The sequence below is a fragment of the Scyliorhinus torazame genome, chromosome 13, assembly GCF_047496885.1.
Source record: "Scyliorhinus torazame isolate Kashiwa2021f chromosome 13, sScyTor2.1, whole genome shotgun sequence".
In the NCBI taxonomy this organism is placed as follows: domain Eukaryota; kingdom Metazoa; phylum Chordata; class Chondrichthyes; order Carcharhiniformes; family Scyliorhinidae; genus Scyliorhinus; species Scyliorhinus torazame.
Window position 1 is genome coordinate 185,336,621 of NC_092719.1, and position 6,952 is coordinate 185,343,572.

Here is a 6,952-nt window from a genome sequence, read left to right on the forward strand (position 1 = left end):
AAAACGCTGCCTGGGGTTCTTTTCATATTACGCCCAGTGGGTCCCCCAGTACGCAGACAAGGCCCGCCCGCTAATACAGACCACGACTTTCCCTCTGTCGACAGAGGCTTGCCAGGCCTTCAGCCGCATCAAAGCGGATATCGCAAAGGCCACGATGCGCGCCATCGACGAGTCCCTCTCCTTCCAGGTCGAGAGCGACGCCTCCGATGTAGCTCTAGCGGCCACCCTTAACCAAGCGGGCAGACCCGTGGCCTTTTTCTCTCGAACCCTCCACGCTTCAGAAATCCGCCACTCCTCAGTGGAAAAGGAAGCCCAAGCCATAGTGGAAGCTGTGCGACATTGGAGGCATTACCTGGCCGGCAGGAGATTCACTCTCCTCACGGACCAACGGTCGGTAGCCTTCATGTTCGATAATGCACAGCGGGGCAAAATTAAAAACAACAAGATCTTAAGGTGGAGGATCGAGCTCTCCACCTTCAACTATGAGATCCTGTACCGTCCCGGAAAGCTGAACGAGCCGTCCGATGCCCTATCCCGCGGCACATGTGCCAACGCACAAATTAACCGCCTCCAAACCCTCCACGAGGATCTCTGCCACCCGGGGGTCACTCGTTTCTACCACTTTATAAAGTCCCGCAACCTCCCCTACTCTGTGGAGGAGGTCCGTACAGTCACAAGGAACTGCCACATCTGCGCAGAGTGCAAACCGCACTTTTTCAGGCCGGATGGTGCGCACCTGATCAAGGCTTCCCGTCCCTTTGAACGCCTTAGTCTAGATTTCAAAGGGCCCCTCCCCTCCACCGACCGCAACACATACTTCCTGAATGTGGTGGACGGGTACTCCCGTTTCCCCTTCGCCATCCCCTGCCCTGACATGACAGTGGCCACAGTCGTTAAAGCCCTCAACACCATATTCACACTGTTCGGTTGTCCCGCATACGTCCACAGCGACAGGGGGTCCTCCTTCATGAGTGACGAGCTGCGCCAGTTCCTGCTCAGCAACGGTATAGCCTCGAGCAGGACGACCAGCTACAACCCCCGGGGGAATGGGCAAGTAGAGAGGGAGAACGGCACGGTCTGGAAGACCGTCCTACTGGCCCTACGGTCCAGGGACCTCCCAGTTTCACGGTGGCAGGAGGTCCTCCCGGACGCTCTCCACTCCATCCGGTCGCTACTGTGTATTAGCACTAACCAAACGCCTCATGAGCGCCTCCTTGTCTTCCCCAGGAAGTCCTCCTCTGGAACGTCGCTGCCGACCTGGCTGGCGGCCCCAGGACCCATCTTGCTCCGAAAACGTGTGCGGGCACACAAGTCGGACCCGTTGGTCGAGAGGGTTCACCTCCCGCACGCGAACCTGCAGTACGCTTACGTGGAGTACCCCGACGGCTGACAGGACACGGTCTCCCTGCGAGATCTGGCGCCCGCCGGCAACACGCACACCCCTCCGACACCAATCACCCCCTCCCTGCCACCGGCACACCCTGCCACCGCCCCCTTCCCGGGAGGATCAGTCCTCCCAGGTCCGACCAGAAGTGAAGCTGAAGCAGAAACCGTAAGGCTCCCGGAGACGACAACACGGGAACAAGCACCACCACCGGGGCCGAGGCGATCGACAAGAACAACCAGACCACCCGACCGACTCGTGGCATCGGTGTAACACTACAATGTTGTGGACTTTAACGAGGACCTTTTTCTTTTCCCCCCTTACGACCACTGTAAATAGTGCAAAACAAAAAAACCCTGTACATACTGTGATAACATGCAAAAGTTTTCCTCCCAGGACCAGCCTTGTAAACCCTTACCACCATGCGAAGCACCACCCCGCCGGGTTCATTTTTAACAAGGGGTGAATGTGGTAGTATGCATTAGGGGTCATGTGGGACTGTGAAGCCGTGATGTCATTGGCTGACAGATCCCGGCTCCTGGTTGGCTGTTGACCTCTAGCTCCGCCCTGAAGGCGGAGTATAAGAACCAGGAGTTCTCCCCCGCAGGCCAGTCTGTTACTGAACTGCGGGGAACAAGTCACACTTAATTATGCCTCATCGACTTCATCTCTATTCGTCTCTCGTGAGTCTTTGTGCGCTACACTAATCATGGCTATATTTGCCGCCAGTAATAGTTGCTGAAGTTCGGCAGCGCCAGCCCGCCCTCTCCCCCCCGCACCCTCCCCCCCCCCCCCCTTCTCCCTGGCCACGCTCCAGCATCACCTTCTTCACTTGCGGGGATTTGCCCACCCAAACATAACCGGAGATCACCTTATTTACCCGCTTGAAAAAGGCCTTTGGGATAAAGATGGGGAGGTACTGAAACAGGAATCTTGGGAGGACCGTCATTTTCATTGTACCCTCCCCGCCAGTGATAACGGGAGCATATCCCACCTTCGGATGTCCTCTTTCATTTGTTCCACTAACCGGGTCAAGTTTAGTTTATGTAACAGCCCCCAGTCCCGTGCCACCTGGATCTCTAATGGATTTCTAAATAATGGAAGCTTCCTGCCACCACTCTGAACGGCAGCTCTCCCAGTCTCCTTTCCTGCCCCCTTGCCTGGATCGCAAACATCTCGCTCTTTATCCCATTTCCCCTAAAATCCTCATGATCTCTTCCATCCCCTCTAACGGGTCGGACACATACAGGAGCAGGTCGTCGGTGTATAGCGAGATGCTGTGTTTCACCCCACCCCGGACCAGCCCCTGGAAGCTCTTATCGCCATTGCCAGTGGCTCAATGGCCAGAGCGTACAGCAAAATGGGGATCTGTATTGAATAAACAACCTTGTGCACAACCAGCAGGAAGCCTTTGTCACTTTGTTCCGCAATGCATCACCGCGTGCAGGTGGTTGGTGTGATCGAGCCCTCAGTGGAAGGGCAGGGGTCAGACTATGGCGTAGATTGAGGGGCACCAGCACCCAGCTCTTTGCGGGTTATCATCACCCCTCCCTGCCCTCGACAGTGACCCGCTGACAGTGATGACACAGTCCCAGCACCCTGGAGTGATGTGACACATACCCTGGGAGAATTGGAAATGGGGGTGGTGGGAGGGTAAGGATGCGACGATGGAACAGGCCGGCCACGTCCTAGGTACATCGGGCCAGTATGAGAACTCCCTGGCCCACTGGGCTTGCCGGACCCTCACTGCTGCCGCCTTTCTACAGCCTCTGGCTGGGCCCCAGGTTCCTCCCCGACATCATCCTCCAGCCCCTGCTGGTCCAGTGCCTCCTCAACATCCTAGTCCCCATCCCCTCATCCTCATGCTCCTCCTCTGAGGTGGCCACATGTTCCTCGTCACCAACCTCCATCTCTTCGCCCCACTGCTGTGGGAGGTTGTGGAGGACACAGCAGACCACAACAAAGCGGGCAACTCTCCAGGCAGTGGACTGGAGGGCACCTCCGGAATTTGAGGCATCTTGAGGAGTCCAGTGCACCGCTCAAATGATCGCCTGGGTGGCTGCATGGGCCTCGCTATACCGGGTCTCCGCTTCGGTCTCCGGCCTCCGTACTGGCGTCATGAGCCAGGTCCTCAGCGGATATTCCCCAAGAGCCAGCCTCCTATCCTGGGATTCTCCTCAAAGAGGGCAGGAATGACTGACTGCCCCAGGATGTAGCTGTCGTGGACGTTCCCTGGGAAGCGGGCACACGTGCATTATCTTCATCTGGTGGTCACAGCTGAGCTGAATGTTGAGGGAGTGGAACCCCTTTTGGTTTTTGTAGGGTACCTCCAGATAGTCCGGTGAGCATCGGGCAGCAAGCGTTGCATCTATTACCACCTGGACCTGGGGCATCCCGGTAATGGCGGAGAAGGCTGATGCCTGGGCATCTTGCTGGTCTTGGTCCACGTAGCCTTCCGCCCTGGCATACAGGACATTCATGACCTGCCGGATGCACCTGTGGGCTGTGGGCTGCAATATTCCACACAGGTCCCTGCTTGAGCCCTGGAATGATCCCGAGACGTAAAAGTTCAGGGCTGTGGTGACCTTGACGGCCACCGGGAGCAGATATCCTCTTCCTCCACATGGTGCCAGGTTATGGCTCAAGTGCCGCACTGTCTCGTTGTTGAGGCGGAGCCGCCAGCGGCACGCGCTGTCTGTCATTTGTTCAAAGGACCAGTGGTGCCTGTACACCCTGGCCCGAAGCGGGACTCCCCCCCCCGGGTTCCTCCCTAGCCTGATGGGCGGCTTGGTTCTCTGGGTGTGAGGCAGGGTACGGCACATGGGCTGCCGCCTTCTCCGGCGTCTGGCCGCATTGCGTAGCATCAGCACCACTAGGGCAACCTCTGCTTCCGGAATCCCGGCCAAAATGTTCAATTTCTGTAAAGAAGTGGGAGAGAGTGTTATACTGACAAACAGCGGTGGTTCTCACCCCAGGACCCTCCAATCCTGTACTGATCCCCTCCTCGCCCCTGATGCCCACACACACCCAGCCATAGCCGGCCACCTTACCAGGCCCCAGACCCTGTACTCCAGTACCCGCTCACAACGTCAACCGGACTGCAGGGCTGGTCCCCTCCCCGTGGCACTCACCCACCCTCCAGATGTGGAGATGTGGCCCAGAGCTGTGTCCCATCCCCTGGGTTTTCGGATGTTGGCTGCTGTGTGTTTGGTGCCTCCCACATTGTTCAGGCACATTGTCCAGGCATCAAGGTGCGATTGGGATGCTAGGCAATGACTCCCACATGCTACATGGCATGCCCACCCATGGTAATCCACTTGGGTTGTGTGAAGTACTCACCTAACCACGATTGCCAATTCCCTATTAGCAATAGCCTTCAGCCGTACGGCCAAAGTCTTGGCAGTTGGTGGGGATTATGAGTGGTCAGTGGGGCATATGGGTAGAGACAAAGGTTGCCCCAAGAACAGGCACACATGATCCAGGAGTTGGCATGATGGTGCAACGAGCAGTTGCCCCCCCCCCCCCCCCCACCTTCCCATGGCGGCCCACCCCTGTGGAGGGTCCTCCACCGAGCACAGGGGCAGGAAGCCCAGCATCCCCGGCTCTTTGCCTGTGAGCAAAGATGGCTACTCACCTCCTCGGCTCGCCACAGAAGTCCTTCCGCCAAGTTCACGCTTTTAAAAAGGAGTACTAATCGAATGATGGGAGGCCATTGGCTAACGGGTGGGTCTCGTTAATTGTATGGAAATGGGGCTTAAGTGGTGATAATTGGTTTCTCTCCACGCTATGGCGAGATCCCAATTTTACCTACGGGAGCGGGCAGGTTGCATTACAAACTGGCACCTGGCACATTTTTGTTCTCTCGCACTATTTACTGCTGGAAGATCGTGCCCTAAAACCTTTAAAAGCATCATGATTAGACAAGGGGGGGCTATTTGCGATCTACTTTGTGCCCATAGCAAATCCCACTACGTTGGGAGAATTCAGGGAGTAGCCCAAAACAGGATTTGGATCGGTCGGTAAACAGATTGTTTTAAGCAGAATTCTCCGGCTGCTGCAATTCTCCCACCCACCGGCGCAACGTGAAGCCAGCCCAAATCACTATTGGTCTCCACAAAAGGATGACCATGCTAGGGGGCTCTGAGGTCATTGTAGCGCATGGATGGTTGGGGATATGGCATGGCAGTCCATGGAAACCTGGCACTGCCAGATTGGCACTGTCAAGGAGCAGGGCCTATGGGAGATCCATTGGGATGGCCCCAATGCCAGCGATCCTTGGGGAGGGGGATTTGGTGCCGGTGAGGATAGGTGGCTGGGTCATCCTGATGTTTGCATAGTGGGGTTGGTGATTTGAATATTTCTGAATATTTAGTGGTGGGGAGAGGTTGTCCCTCCGTTGTCCAGGTTTGGGGTGTTCCCCTTGTCTGCAGAGGGCCACAATGTCGGTGGAGGGTCTTTAAACTCATTTTGAGATCGGATGGAAGCCCCAAGTTGGGCTTGCTGGCGTGCTTAGGCCCCACCCCTCTTAAGTGTGGGTGGATTACGATCAGAATCACAATGAACCCCCCAGCGGGAATCACACTGCGTTTCCCACCGGAGGTCACACTTCGAAAAATTTTGGGAGAATTGTGCCCACGGTGTCAATCCAAATTCTTTAATTTCTTTATCAAGTGCTGTCCAGATTATCTGTTTGTTCAGCATATATATATATATATATGCTATCTTTTGTGGAGCTGTTTGTATGAAGTTGCACTCTGGTCTAGGCATTGTCATTGCCCGCACAGTGCTCAGATACTGTGCTGACAGAGCTATTCTGATGACCTAAATGAACTCTAATTCCAATTGTTCAGCAAAGAAACCTTATACATTCACCCTGTGGTTGCACTCAAAGCTTGGAAACTTAAATTACAGAGATTGCTATCACTAGCCTTTCAAATACTTGACTCATTTAAAACCCATTAAAATCTAAAAGCTTTTTGAAATTTAACGTGCCGGTTCTTTTTTCGTTTTTTTTTGTCACAGGATGTGCGTGGTGCTAGCCAATGTGGGGATATGCCTGTAAGCAATATCATAGATGGCTGATGGTGCAACCTCCAACCAGCAGGTGGCAGTACCGATACACCTTGCAGTCTCAAGACAGTGGTCATGTGACAAGGCACTCCATTATAAGTGGGGGCACGTCCAGTCACAAGAGGATGGTTGTAAAAGTGAACCGTTGTGCTAGGTGTAGTTCCAGAGGAGTTCAAAGAAACTCCATGATAACTTGCTCTGTAACAGATCGTTATCTTTCCATGTGGATTCAATAAAGATCCTTGTTTGGACAAGTCAAGTTGTTTCCTTGCTAGACATCGAACACCAAACACAAAAGCCAAGCATTTATTACCCATCTGTAATTACCCTTGAGAAGGGTAACTGTTTATACCCACTCAATCAACAGCATGAGAGCCTGTTAAATAATCTTGATGGTGAAGAGAATTTGCAATATAACATACATAGCCATATCAACACAATGTGATAAACTAAGTACAAAAGTCACGTGACCTGCTTTGTGTCCTACTTAAATCAATA

At 54.2% G+C, this 6,952-nt stretch overlaps 1 long non-coding RNA gene across 1 annotated transcript in view; it reads left to right on the forward strand.

The window, feature by feature from the left end:
• Nucleotides 1-6,708, forward strand: part of LOC140388423 (uncharacterized) — a 29,146-nt gene extending 22,438 nt beyond the window's left edge. The window contains exon 3 of the long non-coding RNA XR_011934183.1: nucleotides 6,407-6,708. This is a non-coding gene — a long non-coding RNA (uncharacterized lncRNA). The remainder of the gene's footprint in view (nucleotides 1-6,406) is intronic.
• The last annotated feature ends 244 nt before the right edge of the window (nucleotides 6,709-6,952 follow it).